Source organism: Pelodiscus sinensis, chromosome 25 (genome assembly GCF_049634645.1).
Source record: "Pelodiscus sinensis isolate JC-2024 chromosome 25, ASM4963464v1, whole genome shotgun sequence".
Classification (NCBI taxonomy): domain Eukaryota; kingdom Metazoa; phylum Chordata; order Testudines; family Trionychidae; genus Pelodiscus; species Pelodiscus sinensis.
In genome coordinates this window covers 18,289,325-18,303,312 of record NC_134735.1, presented here as the reverse complement: position 1 = coordinate 18,303,312, position 13,988 = coordinate 18,289,325, and the positions used below count along the sequence as shown (strand labels likewise).

Genomic DNA, 13,988 nt, shown 5'->3' with positions numbered 1-13,988 from the left:
CCCCCCTGCCCGGCACAGGGCCCCTCCCAGCACCCCCCTCCCAAACCGGGACCAGCTCAATCCTTGTCCCCAGGCCGTCTCCTGCCCCTCACTGCCCTGGTGACCAGCCTCTGAACCTCCTCCTCCCTGCTCCCCAGGCGCATCCTCAGCAGCCCGCTCTGCTAACCTTCCAGATCCCCCCCCCATGGCCCGGGGAGACCCCTCCCTGTTCCGAATCCCCCTCCCTGTCCAGCACCCCAGACCTGCCCCATTTCTGTGTCCCTCCCTCCTCCAGCATCCCCACCCACCCTCCCCATGTCCACCTCCCCCTCCCCCTCCAGCACTCCTGGCCCCACTCATCCAATTTCCAGCACCCCCACCCGCCGCCATGGCCCAGGCAGACCCCTGTCCACCCCACGTATCCCCTCCCCTCCTCCCGGCCGCCGCGACTCGCTCACCACGATCCTGGCCATCATGGTGTCCTTGCAGCAGCGCGGCGCCAGGGTGTCCTCGCCCCTTTGGAGGGCGGCGAGGCAGGCGGGGGGGACGGCCAGGAGGAACCGCTGCAGGGCGGCTGGGCTCTGCACCCCAGAGAGAGTCTGTGAGCCTGGGGCCTGCCTGCCCCCCACGGACAGCTGCAGGGCTCAGGCCTCCCAGGAGTGGAGGTGGGAGCTGCCGGTTGTCCAAGCACCCACACTCCCCCCCCAACTGCTTCCTCAGGCTTGTGGGGGCCCAGCTGGTGCATGACAAGAGACCTCAGCTTGGGGGGCCCAGGTCATGCAGGAAAAGGGGCCCCAGAGGGATCCCCAGGGACAAGCCCCTCCCGGAGGGGGGGACGTGCTGGGAAGGGGCCGGACAATCTCGGGTCCCCCCCGTGTGGAGAAGGTTCCTACCGTGTCCCGGGTGTGGAGCTGCTCTTCAATATCATAGATGGCCCCTTCCTCCACCCGGGAGTCCATCCGCTCCTGGCAGAGCTCCGCCGAGGCGCAGGGGGGCTCTGTGCGGGAGGGAAGGGACCAGGGTGACTCCAGCGGCCAGCAGGGGTCACGCGCCCCCATGTCAGGGACCCAGGGCAGGTTGGGCCCCACACGCCCCTCGCAGGGACCCATCCCCCTTCCACCCTCACATCTGCCAACGCCCTCAGCAGAGCCCCCGCCAGGAACAAGAGAGCCAAGCAGCAGCTCCCGCCCCCATCCATTGCCCTGGCTGCGGGGCAGACACTGGGGCTGCCCCCCCGTGTACTGGGTGAGCCCCTGGGCCCAGCATGTTCACGGCCCCTCACCTGGGTCTGAGCGGCTGCAGGAGGTGGCCCGGCTGCAGCTGGAGGCCCAGGCGCTGCTGCTCACTGAGCTGGACCCACAGCTGCAGGGGCTGGTGCGGAGAGGCTGGGGGCTCCCGGAGACTGGCAGATCCCCGGGGGCCGGGCAGGGCGATGCCCCCTGGTGGTAATGGGGGCTGGGCTCCTGGGGCAGGTGTTTCTCTCCACAGAGGAGGCCCCAGAGCCACCCTACCCGGCTGCCCCGCTGGGCTGGGTCCCGCCTTCCCAGCCGCCTCTGGAGCCAGGTCCGGAGGGGCCTGGCCGGTGGGCGAGTCGCCCCGAGCTGGTGGGATTCAGCTTCCCCGCCCGCGGGGACGGAGGAGCTGCTTCCCACCGGCCCTGGGGCCATCTTCAGGGCTTTCCGGAACCACAGCCTGATGTGTTTGGCCATGCTGCAAATGAGGGGAGCAAAGGGGAGCTTGGGGCGCAGCCTGCAGAGCGAAATCCAGGGGTTCCAGCTCCCCAGAGCGACTGCCCCCAGCCCCCAAATGGCCCCTTGCTTATCGGCTCGGTCTTGCACAGGCACTTCTGGCCCTTGACCGAGGGCTGGGCCTGCCTGGAACCCAGCCGGCCCCGGGCGGGATCCAAACCCCTGGGGGCTCTTACCTTCTGCAAAACGCTGTCCGGATGTGGAACTCACAGAGGACAAAGCAACTGTGAGCAGGAGACGCACCAGAGCTAAAGCAACCGGGGGTCTCCAAAGTCCCCTGGGCCCGCCCCCCCCTTTTCTCAGCCTGAGATGTGGGTTCCTCTGTGAGGTCACCACCTCCCCACCTGCCCTTTGCCTGATCTGCTGAGGGCTGCCCAAAGCCCCTGTGAGGTCACTGCCCCCCCCCCCCCACCTCACCCTGCCAGGCAAATGTCCTGCCTCTGGCCACCCCTCTGGGAAGTTGGAGCCATTCCTAGGGGTCCCCCCCACTCCCTGACTGGGCATCCTGCAGCCAGCAGCTCCAGTAGCCCCATAGGCTGCTCCCTGCCCTACACTGCAGGCTTCTTGCACAAGAACTGTTTCACACCGGAGTTCTTGCGCAAAAGGTCTCGTGCAAGAGCACCTCCACCCTGCCATGTGCTTTTGCACAAGAGTGTCCATGGCACTGTGAACGCTTTCTCGTGCAAGAAAGCTCTGATGACCATTTTAGCCATAAAAGTGTCTTGCTCAAGAAGCCCCTGGTGCCCGTCCACGCTGCCTTCTTGCACAACAGCTCTTGCACAAAAGGGGCTTATTCCTCGTGGGGAGAGGAATAACTCCTGTGCAAGAAGCCCTCTTTTCTGATGCTTTACTGCAAATTTACTTGCACAAGAATTCACGTGCAGTGTAGACGCGCCACAAGTTTTTGCACAAGAACAGCTGTTCTTGAGCAAAATGCCTGCAGTGCAGACGTGGCCTTGGTGTCACCCAGCACTGGACTTCCTGGCCAGGAGCAAGAGTTAGAGCCTCCCACTCGCCCCGCTGCCTCTCACGGGCTCCCGTCCGGCCCCAGCCCTGGGCTTTGCCCTAGCGCATCCCAGCAAGGCCTCTGGCCTGCACTAGACCCATTGACATGTGGAGACTCCACCACTGCCCTGGGGCGCTTTGGTCTATGGGACTCGGACTCACAGCTGAGCATGGAGCCTGATTTTAGTTCGAACTAGCGGGGTAGTGTAGACATACCCCCTGAGACTCACTGGTGCTGGCTCACCCCCTGTCCTGCTCGTGGCTCCGTTGTCCTCCTCCCCACAGCCCCCCCCCAGCTCTAAATGCTGCTCACATCAGTTCCCCTTCCCCGTGGCCAGGCCCTGCAGGGCTCTGGGGGCTGGTTTGCTGCCCTCAGCCCTGCAGTAGCCTGCTCCCCAGTTTGCAGCCCCTCCCATCATGCGTGGGGTCTCCTGGTACCGGAGGGAGGACGGGGGCAGACCAGGAAGGTTAATTTGATGTTGCAGCGGCAGGAAGAGGAGGGGTGGCGCAGAGGAGCTGTCAGTACATTATCCCAATACGCCATCCCAGTGCAGGCGTCGCACTCAGCTCTACCTGCAGAGGAGTCTCTATCTGCGGTGAGCAGAAAGGGGGTCTAGGACACACACACAAGTAGCCCCAGAACCACGCAGGAGCAGAGTCGTTCTGCGAAAGGGAGAGGTTTATTGGGTCTGCGAGGGCGGCCGTAGGGGGGTGTCGTGTGTGTGCCACTCATCTCCGTCTGGGCAGCGGCACCGGTCGGGCTCAGAACTGGGCACAGGACCCGACCACGGCACCATCGATCTCCAGTGTATCGATCTGCTGGAAGCCGCGGCAGAGCTGAATTGCAGAACGGCTGCCCATTGGCAAAGACCTTGAAATGCTGGTTCCTGCAGCCGATGGAGAGGAACCCACTCCTCCTGGGGGGAGGAGCAGCCAAGAGAGGGACCCACTCAGACCGGTCTGGCAGCGTGACGTAGTGGAACCAGCGCTGCCTAGGTAGGGTTTTACCTCCCCCCAGTCTGCTTCTGAGACCGAGTTTCCCCCTCTGCTCCATGGGCTAACAACAAGGCACTTTACAAACATTCTCTGTGTCATCGGCATTGTATGAAGGGGGAAACTGAGGCATGGAGCGGCATCTGATTTATATAGCTCAAGCCAGTCCCCACCCCTCTCGGTCTGCAGGAAAAGAAGCCAAGTGCTCTTGTTCCCACCAGTCCCACAGGACTCCTCATCGCTTTTGTTCCCACCAGTCCTCCATTCCCCTGCTTCCACCTGATGTCAAATACACAAAGCTCACGACTTCTTCTTTCCTGCACTTAAGCCAAGCAGATCAGGATGGGGAGGAGACATGAGGGAGCCCCCAGGCTCTTGCTCTTTCTCACACATACACACACATATATTACTTTAGAAAATGCCAGGTGTGAGCTAGAGGAGAATCTCCATTAACTGTTAGCACTATAGGGCATATGATACATACATAAAGCATTTACAGTCCATCCAGCAGAGGGCAACAATACACCCCGGACACATGTAGCTCCCCCTCCTTTTCCAAATGCCCCAAGATTTAAACTACTGGAGACTACCCATTAGCTGCTAGTTGTATAGGAACTATGGGTATGTCTACACTACAAAGTTAATTCGAACTAACAGCCGTTAGTTGGAAGTAACTTTCATAGGTGCTACACATACAAACCGCTAGTTTGGACTTAATTCGAACTAGGTAAACTTCATTCTACCAGGAGTAACGCCAAATTCGAATTCAGTAGTTGGAATTAAGGGCTGTGTAGCCACTTAATTCGAAGTAGCTGGAGCCCAGCCCTCCCCAGGTTCCCCTGGTGGCTGCTCTGGGCCAAAGCAGGAAAACTCCTCTCCTCTCCCCAGCCCTGGGGCCCTCAAAGGGGTAGACTCTGGCCAGACGGCACTTGCCAGAGCCAGCCCTGCCAGCAGTCTCTGCCCCGAACCAGGGGCTGCAGGATGAGCCAGGCAGCCAGTGCCAGCGAGCCGTCCCCCCGCCCAGTCCCCCAGCACCCAGGGGCCAGCCAGGGGCCGTAGATGGCGCGCACCCTCCTGGTCTAGTGTGGAGGTCATGGACCTCATTGAGGTTTGGGGGCAGGGCCCCAGCGTCCATGATCTCTGTACTAGGAGGAGGAACGTGGCCGTCTACGGGCGCATAGCGGCCGCCATGGCCCGAAAGGGACACAGGCCACCCAGGAGCAGGCGAATCCTGGTGTTCTGGCTGTGGAAAAAGACAGCCACAAGATGGCGTTTGGAGTCACACGGGCGAGTCGCCTGTCCAAGCGGGACCGAGTCCCTTCCAAAGAGAAACCATGGCAGCCATGCAAGTCCAAGGCTGCACAGGAAACCTCAGGAGCTGCGACTGGGGCTCAGTTCGCGCGGCCACGCTTCCCAGGGGAGGCATGAGACAGGCCCAGAGGTCTGCGCAGCAAACAGGCCCGCAGGAGGGAGGCGGCTAAGAACCCGCGCGGCTCGTGCGTTTCTCCCTCTCAGCTGGCGTAGAGGCGGGAGGGGAACGACACCTGCCCGGCTGGAGCTTTCGCGCTTGGGCTCGGGGCTTAAGCCCCGAGGCCGAGGCCCCGGCGCGGTTGCTGGGAGACGGGCTCCTGTGGCACGGCACGGCCCCTGAACCTTGCCGGCCACAAGGTGACCTCACCGAGGCCGAGAGGGATGGCTTGGAGGTGGCAAAAGGGAGCCCGCTAGCAAGCGCCAGGAGGCCGAGCGTAGCCGCATCCCTGGGTGGGCTCGAACCACCATCCTTTTGGTTAACAGCCGAACGCGCTGACCCATTGCGCCACAGAGACCTCGAAGGGCTTTCCGAAACGCTGCCTAGCAGCCTGCTCCTCTGCCTGGCCGTGCCAGTGCAGCCCAGGTGCTAGAGTGGATTGCGGGCAGTCTAGCCCAAAGGGAGCAGAGTGGCGCAGCGGAAGCGTGCTGGGCCCATAACCCAGAGGTCGATGGATCGAAACCATCCTCTGCTACGTGTGGGCCGGCCTCTTTTGACTCCGCGCCTTCACTCCAGGCTGCAAGTAGCTAAAGGCCAGGCCAGGATGCCGCCTGCGGGGAAGCTCTCGGCAGCCCCCCGCTTCCTGTGTGGGAGGCACGGAGGCCTCCTCTTCTGTCCTCAGGCAACAGGGCTTCCTCCTGCCCTTTTCCCACCCACAAGGGCCGCCGGGACCCGCTCAGGGAGCGCGCCAGGGAGGCTCTCCAGACGCTCGTGGAACAAAGCACTTCTGGACCACGCTACCCAGAGCCTTCATTCAGGCCTAGACAAAACGCCTAGACAAAGAGCTGCCACAGCATCAACACTGGCCTTGCTCTACTACTCCGAGGCACGCCAAACCCCTCACAAAGAGAACTTCTGCCTTCGCCATACTGCTCAACAACAGGACACGCGAGCAATTCCCTCCGACGCGCCGCTTCTCCCGCATCGCCACCACCCACGCTCTTTAGGCACACGCCGGCTGACCAAAACCCATCTCATCCCATCAAAAGCTTCTGCCCAGCCCAAGAGGACCAGCTACGTTCCCGGCTCAATTCATCCCTTACAGTCAGAGCCAAAAATCACCAGCTGACGGTCCTTCAGAATCCTCAATGGAAAGGGGGAGAGGGAATTGTGGGAGCACTCGCCACGTTCTCGGTTGAGGCTTGCAGCAGTCATGGAAGAGAGAGCTGGCTTCGGTCAAGTCTCGGGAGTACGGCCACGGCTTGGACGGGTCCTTCAGTCCTTGGCTCAGAGCTTCGGTTGGTAGCCCACATCCTCCCGAGGTAAAAAAGCAGGAGGGCTTTCCTTCCAGGGCCTTTTGCATCTTCTGCCGTGGGAGGCGAATCCTGGTGTTCTGGCTGTGGGGGAAAAAGACAGCCACAAGATGGCGTTTGGAGTCACACGGGCGAGTCGCCTGTCCAAGCGGGACCGAGTCCCTTCCAAAGAGAAACCATGGCAGCCATGCAAGTCCAAGGCTGCACAGGAAACCTCAGGAGCTGCGACTGGGGCTCAGTTCGCGCGGCCACGCTTCCCAGGGGAGGCATGAGACAGGCCCAGAGGTCTGCGCAGCAAACAGGCCCGCAGGAGGGAGGCGGCTAAGAACCCGCGCGGCTCGTGCGTTTCTCCCTCTCAGCTGGCGTAGAGGCGGGAGGGGAACGACACCTGCCCGGCTGGAGCTTTCGCGCTTGGGCTCGGGGCTTAAGCCCCGAGGCCGAGGCCCCGGCGCGGTTGCTGGGAGACGGGCTCCTGTGGCACGGCACGGCCCCTGAACCTTGCCGGCCACAAGGTGACCTCACCGAGGCCGAGAGGGATGGCTTGGAGGTGGCAAAAGGGAGCCCGCTAGCAAGCGCCAGGAGGCCGAGCGTAGCCACGTCCCTGGGTGGGCTCGAACCACCATCCTTTTGGTTAACAGCCGAACGCGCTGACCCATTGCGCCACAGAGACCTCGAAGGGCTTTCCGAAACGCTGCCTAGCAGCCTGCTCCTCTGCCTGGCCGTGCCAGTGCAGCCCAGGTGCTAGAGTGGATTGCGGGCAGTCTAGCCCCAAGGGAGCAGAGTGGCGCAGCGGAAGCGTGCTGGGCCCATAACCCAGAGGTCAATGGATCGAAACCATCCTCTGCTACGTGTGGGCCGGCCTCTTTTGACTCCGCGCCTTCACTCCAGGCTGCAAGTAGCTAAAGGCCAGGCCAGGATGCCGCCTGCGGGGAAGCTCTCGGCAGCCCCCCGCTTCCTGTGTGGGAGGCACGGAGGCCTCCTCTTCTGTCCTCAGGCAACAGGGCTTCCTCCTGCCCTTTTCCCACCCACAAGGGCCGCCGGGACCCGCTCAGGGAGCGCGCCAGGGAGTCTCTCCAGACGCTCGTGGAACAAAGCACTTCTGGACCACGCTACCCAGAGCCTTCATTCAGGCCTAGACAAAACGCCTAGACAAAGAGCTGCCACAGCATCAACACTGGCCTTGCTCTACTACTCCCAGGCACGCCAAACCCCTCACAAAGAGAACTTCTGCCTTCGCCATACTGCTCAACAACAGGACACGCGAGCAATTCCCTCCGACGCGCCGCTTCTCCCGCATCGCCACCACCCACGCTCTTTAGGCACACGCCGGCTGACCAAAACCCATCTCATCCCATCAAAAGCTTCTGCCCAGCCCAAGAGGACCAGCTACGTTCCCGGCTCAATTCATCCCTTACAGTCAGAGCCAAAAATCACCAGCTGACGGTCCTTCAGAATCCTCAATGGAAAGGGGGAGAGGGAATTGTGGGAGCACGGGCAGCACTCGCCACGGTCTCGGTTGAGGCTTGCAGCAGTCATGGAAGAGAGAGCTGGCTTCGGTCAAGTCTCGGGAGTACGGCCACGGCTTGGACGGGTCCTTCAGTCCTTGGCTCAGAGCTTCGGTTGGTAGCCCACATCCTCCCGAGGTAAAAAAGCAGGAGGGCTTTCCTTCCAGGGCCTTTTGCATCTTCTGCCGTGGGAGGCGAATCCTGGTGTTCTGGCTGTGGGGGAAAAAGACAGCCACAAGATGGCGTTTGGAGTCACACGGGCGAGTCGCCTGTCCAAGCGGGACCGAGTCCCTTCCAAAGAGAAACCATGGCAGCCATGCAAGTCCAAGGCTGCACAGGAAACCTCGGGAGCTGCGACTGGGGCTCAGTTCGCGCGGCCACGCTTCCCAGGGGAGGCATGAGACAGGCCCAGAGGTCTGCGCAGCAAACAGGCCCGCAGGAGGGAGGCGGCTAAGAACCCGCGCGGCTCGTGCGTTTCTCCCTCTCAGCTGGCGTAGAGGCGGGAGGGGAGCGACACCTGCCCGGCTGGAGCTTTCGCGCTTGGGCTCGGGGCTTAAGCCCCGAGGCCGAGGCCCCGGCGCGGTTGCTGGGAGACGGGCTCCTGTGGCACGGCACGGCCCCTGAACCTTGCCGGCCACAAGGTGACCTCACCGAGGCCGAGAGGGATGGCTTGGAGGTGGCAAAAGGGAGCCCGCTAGCAAGCGCCAGGAGGCCAAGCGTAGCCACATCCCTGGGTGAGCTCGAACCACCATCCTTTCAGTTAATAGCCGAACGCGCTGACCCATTGCGCCACAGAGACCTCAAAGAGGTTTCCGAAACGCTGCCTAGCAGCCTGCTCCTCTGCCTGGCCGTGCCAGTGCAGCCCAGGTGCTAGAGTGGATTGCGGGCAGTGTAGCGCAAAGGGAGCAGAGTGGCGCAGCGGAAGCGTGCTGGGCCCATAACCCAGAGGTCGATGGATCGAAACCATCCTGTGCTATGTGTGGGCCGGCCTCTTTTGACTCCGCGCCTTCACTCCAGGCTGCAAGTAGCTAAAGGCCAGGCCAGGATGCCGCCTGCGGGGAAGCTCTCGGCAGCCCCCCGCTTCCTGTGTGGGAGGCACGGAGGCCTCCTCTTCTGTCCTCAGGCAACAGGGCTTCCTCCTGCCCTTTTCCCACCCACAAGGGCCGCCGGGACCCGCTCAGGGAGCGCGCCAGGGAGGCTCTCCAGACGCTCGTGGAACAAAGCACTTCTGGACCACGCTACCCAGAGCCTTCATTCAGGCCTAGACAAAACGCCTAGACAAAGAGCTGCCACAGCATCAACACTGGCCTTGCTCTACTACTCCGAGGCACGCCAAACCCCTCACAAAGAGAACTTCTGCCTTCGCCATACTGCTCAACAACAGGACACGCGAGCAATTCCCTCCGACGCGCCGCTTCTCCCGCATCGCCACCACCCACGCTCTTTAGGCACACGCCGGCTGACCAAAACCCATCTCATCCCATCAAAAGCTTCTGCCCAGCCCAAGAGGACCAGCTACGTTCCCGGCTCAATTCATCCCTTACAGTCAGAGCCAAAAATCACCAGCTGACGGTCCTTCAGAATCCTCAATGGAAAGGGGGAGAGGGAATTGTGGGAGCACTCGCCACGTTCTCGGTTGAGGCTTGCAGCAGTCATGGAAGAGAGAGCTGGCTTCGGTCAAGTCTCGGGAGTACGGCCACGGCTTGGACGGGTCCTTCAGTCCTTGGCTCAGAGCTTCGGTTGGTAGCCCACATCCTCCCGAGGTAAAAAAGCAGGAGGGCTTTCCTTCCAGGGCCTTTTGCATCTTCTGCCGTGGGAGGCGAATCCTGGTGTTCTGGCTGTGGGGGAAAAAGACAGCCACAAGATGGCGTTTGGAGTCACACGGGCGAGTCGCCTGTCCAAGCGGGACCGAGTCCCTTCCAAAGAGAAACCATGGCAGCCATGCAAGTCCAAGGCTGCACAGGAAACCTCAGGAGCTGCGACTGGGGCTCAGTTCGCGCGGCCACGCTTCCCAGGGGAGGCATGAGACAGGCCCAGAGGTCTGCGCAGCAAACAGGCCCGCAGGAGGGAGGCGGCTAAGAACCCGCGCGGCTCGTGCGTTTCTCCCTCTCAGCTGGCGTAGAGGCGGGAGGGGAACGACACCTGCCCGGCTGGAGCTTTCGCGCTTGGGCTCGGGGCTTAAGCCCCGAGGCCGAGGCCCCGGCGCGGTTGCTGGGAGACGGGCTCCTGTGGCACGGCACGGCCCCTGAACCTTGCCGGCCACAAGGTGACCTCACCGAGGCCGAGAGGGATGGCTTGGAGGTGGCAAAAGGGAGCCCGCTAGCAAGCGCCAGGAGGCCGAGCGTAGCCACGTCCCTGGGTGGGCTCGAACCACCATCCTTTCGGTTAACAGCCGAACGCGCTGACCCATTGCGCCACAGAGACCTCGAAGGGCTTTCCGAAACGCTGCCTAGCAGCCTGCTCCTCTGCCTGGCCGTGCCAGTGCAGCCCAGGTGCTAGAGTGGATTGCGGGCAGTCTAGCCCAAAGGGAGCAGAGTGGCGCAGCGGAAGCGTGCTGGGCCCATAACCCAGAGGTCGATGGATCGAAACCATCCTCTGCTACGTGTGGGCCGGCCTCTTTTGACTCCGCGCCTTCACTCCAGGCTGCAAGTAGCTAAAGGCCAGGCCAGGATGCCGCCTGCGGGGAAGCTCTCGGCAGCCCCCCGCTTCCTGTGTGGGAGGCACGGAGGCCTCCTCTTCTGTCCTCAGGCAACAGGGCTTCCTCCTGCCCTTTTCCCACCCACAAGGGCCGCCGGGACCCGCTCAGGGAGCGCGCCAGGGAGGCTCTCCAGACGCTCGTGGAACAAAGCACTTCTGGACCACGCTACCCAGAGCCTTCATTCAGGCCTAGACAAAACGCCTAGACAAAGAGCTGCCACAGCATCAACACTGGCCTTGCTCTACTACTCCCAGGCACGCCAAACCCCTCACAAAGAGAACTTCTGCCTTCGCCATACTGCTCAACAACAGGACACGCGAGCAATTCCCTCCGACGCGCCGCTTCTCCCGCATCGCCACCACCCACGCTCTTTAGGCACACGCCGGCTGACCAAAACCCATCTCATCCCATCAAAAGCTTCTGCCCAGCCCAAGAGGACCAGCTACGTTCCCGGCTCAATTCATCCCTTACAGTCAGAGCCAAAAATCACCAGCTGACGGTCCTTCAGAATCCTCAATGGAAAGGGGGAGAGGGAATTGTGGGAGCACGGGCAGCACTCGCCACGGTCTCGGTTGAGGCTTGCAGCAGTCATGGAAGAGAGAGCTGGCTTCGGTCAAGTCTCGGGAGTACGGCCACGGCTTGGACGGGTCCTTCAGTCCTTGGCTCAGAGCTTCGGTTGGTAGCCCACATCCTCCCGAGGTAAAAAAGCAGGAGGGCTTTCCTTCCAGGGCCTTTTGCATCTTCTGCCGTGGGAGGCGAATCCTGGTGTTCTGGCTGTGGGGGAAAAAGACAGCCACAAGATGGCGTTTGGAGTCACACGGGCGAGTCGCCTGTCCAAGCGGGACCGAGTCCCTTCCAAAGAGAAACCATGGCAGCCATGCAAGTCCAAGGCTGCACAGGAAACCTCAGGAGCTGCGACTGGGGCTCAGTTCGCGCGGCCACGCTTCCCAGGGGAGGCATGAGACAGGCCCAGAGGTCTGCGCAGCAAACAGGCCCGCAGGAGGGAGGCGGCTAAGAACCCGCGCGGCTCGTGCGTTTCTCCCTCTCAGCTGGCGTAGAGGCGGGAGGGGAACGACACCTGCCCGGCTGGAGCTTTCGCGCTTGGGCTCGGGGCTTAAGCCCCGAGGCCGAGGCCCCGGCGCGGTTGCTGGGAGACGGGCTCCTGTGGCACGGCACGGCCCCTGAACCTTGCCGGCCACAAGGTGACCTCACCGAGGCCGAGAGGGATGGCTTGGAGGTGGCAAAAGGGAGCCCGCTAGCAAGCGCCAGGAGGCCGAGCGTAGCCGCGTCCCTGGGTGGGCTCGAACCACCATCCTTTTGGTTAACAGCCAAACGCGCTGACCCATTGCGCCACAGAGACCTCGAAGGGCTTTCCGAAACGCTGCCTAGCAGCCTGCTCCTCTGCCTGGCCGTGCCAGTGCAGCCCAGGTGCTAGAGTGGATTGCGGGCAGTCTAGCCCAAAGGGAGCAGAGTGGCGCAGCGGAAGCGTGCTGGGCCCATAACCCAGAGGTCGATGGATCGAAACCATCCTCTGCTACGTGTGGGCCGGCCTCTTTTGACTCCGCGCCTTCACTCCAGGCTGCAAGTAGCTAAAGGCCAGGCCAGGATGCCGCCTGCGGGGAAGCTCTCGGCAGCCCCCCGCTTCCTGTGTGGGAGGCACGGAGGCCTCCTCTTCTGTCCTCAGGCAACAGGGCTTCCTCCTGCCCTTTTCCCACCCACAAGGGCCGCCGGGACCCGCTCAGGGAGCGCGCCAGGGAGGCTCTCCAGACGCTCGTGGAACAAAGCACTTCTGGACCACGCTACCCAGAGCCTTCATTCAGGCCTAGACAAAACGCCTAGACAAAGAGCTGCCACAGCATCAACACTGGCCTTGCTCTACTACTCCGAGGCACGCCAAACCCCTCACAAAGAGAACTTCTGCCTTCGCCATACTGCTCAACAACAGGACACGCGAGCAATTCCCTCCGACGCGCCGCTTCTCCCGCATCGCCACCACCCACGCTCTTTAGGCACACGCCGGCTGACCAAAACCCATCTCATCCCATCAAAAGCTTCTGCCCAGCCCAAGAGGACCAGCTACGTTCCCGGCTCAATTCATCCCTTACAGTCAGAGCCAAAAATCACCAGCTGACGGTCCTTCAGAATCCTCAATGGAAAGGGGGAGAGGGAATTGTGGGAGCACGGGCAGCACTCGCCACGGTCTCGGTTGAGGCTTGCAGCAGTCATGGAAGAGAGAGCTGGCTTCGGTCAAGTCTCGGGAGTACGGCCACGGCTTGGACGGGTCCTTCAGTCCTTGGCTCAGAGCTTCGGTTGGTAGCCCACATCCTCCCGAGGTAAAAAAGCAGGAGGGCTTTCCTTCCAGGGCCTTTTGCATCTTCTGCCGTGGGAGGCGAATCCTGGTGTTCTGGCTGTGGGGGAAAAAGACAGCCACAAGATGGCGTTTGGAGTCACACGGGCGAGTCGCCTGTCCAAGCGGGACCGAGTCCCTTCCAAAGAGAAACCATGGCAGCCATGCAAGTCCAAGGCTGCACAGGAAACCTCAGGAGCTGCGACTGGGGCTCAGTTCGCGCGGCCACGCTTCCCAGGGGAGGCATGAGACAGGCCCAGAGGTCTGCGCAGCAAACAGGCCCGCAGGAGGGAGGCGGCTAAGAACCCGCGCGGCTCGTGCGTTTCTCCCTCTCAGCTGGCATAGAGGCGGGAGGGGAACGACACCTGCCCGGCTGGAGCTTTCGCGCTTGGGCTCGGGGCTTAAGCCCCGAGGCCGAGGCCCCGGCGCGGTTGCTGGGAGACGGGCTCCTGTGGCACGGCACGGCCCCTGAACCTTGCCGGCCACAAGGTGACCTCACCGAGGCCGAGAGGGATGGCTTGGAGGTGGCAAAAGGGAGCCCGCTAGCAAGCGCCAGGAGGCCGAGCGTAGCCACGTCCCTGGGTGGGCTCGAACCACCATCCTTTTGGTTAACAGCCGAACGCGCTGACCCATTGCGCCACAGAGACCTCGAAGGGCTTTCCGAAACGCTGCCTAGCAGCCTGCTCCTCTGCCTGGCCGTGCCAGTGCAGCCCAGGTGCTAGAGTGGATTGCGGGCAGTCTAGCCCCAAGGGAGCAGAGTGGCGCAGCGGAAGCGTGCTGGGCCCATAACCCAGAGGTCGATGGATCGAAACCATCCTCTGCTACGTGTGGGCTGGCCTCTTTTGACTCCGCGCCTTCACTCCAGGCTGCAAGTATCTAAAGGCCAGGCCAGGATGCCGCCTGCGGGGAAGCTCTCGGCAGCCCCCCGCTTC

General features: G+C 62.3%; 7 non-coding genes across 7 annotated transcripts; 4 read left to right on the top strand and 3 right to left on the bottom strand.

Annotated features, from left to right (window-relative positions):
• The first annotated feature begins 5,656 nt into the window (after positions 1–5,656).
• On the top strand, positions 5,657–5,728 carry TRNAM-CAU (transfer RNA methionine (anticodon CAU)). The gene has a single exon. It is a non-coding gene; the product is annotated as a tRNA-Met (tRNA).
• Positions 5,729–8,736: 3,008 nt separating this feature from the next.
• On the bottom strand, positions 8,737–8,810 carry TRNAN-AUU (transfer RNA asparagine (anticodon AUU)). The gene has a single exon. It is a non-coding gene; the product is annotated as a tRNA-Asn (tRNA).
• A 1,551-nt stretch (positions 8,811–10,361) lies between these two features.
• TRNAN-GUU (transfer RNA asparagine (anticodon GUU)) lies at positions 10,362–10,435 on the bottom strand. Its single transcript has one exon. It is a non-coding gene; the product is annotated as a tRNA-Asn (tRNA).
• Positions 10,436–10,540: 105 nt separating this feature from the next.
• On the top strand, positions 10,541–10,612 carry TRNAM-CAU (transfer RNA methionine (anticodon CAU)). Its single transcript has one exon. It is a non-coding gene; the product is annotated as a tRNA-Met (tRNA).
• Positions 10,613–11,995: 1,383 nt separating this feature from the next.
• Positions 11,996–12,069, bottom strand: TRNAN-GUU (transfer RNA asparagine (anticodon GUU)). Its single transcript has one exon. It is a non-coding gene; the product is annotated as a tRNA-Asn (tRNA).
• A 105-nt stretch (positions 12,070–12,174) lies between these two features.
• Positions 12,175–12,246, top strand: TRNAM-CAU (transfer RNA methionine (anticodon CAU)). Its single transcript has one exon. It is a non-coding gene; the product is annotated as a tRNA-Met (tRNA).
• A 1,562-nt stretch (positions 12,247–13,808) lies between these two features.
• Positions 13,809–13,880, top strand: TRNAM-CAU (transfer RNA methionine (anticodon CAU)). The gene has a single exon. It is a non-coding gene; the product is annotated as a tRNA-Met (tRNA).
• Positions 13,881–13,988: the final 108 nt, after the last annotated feature.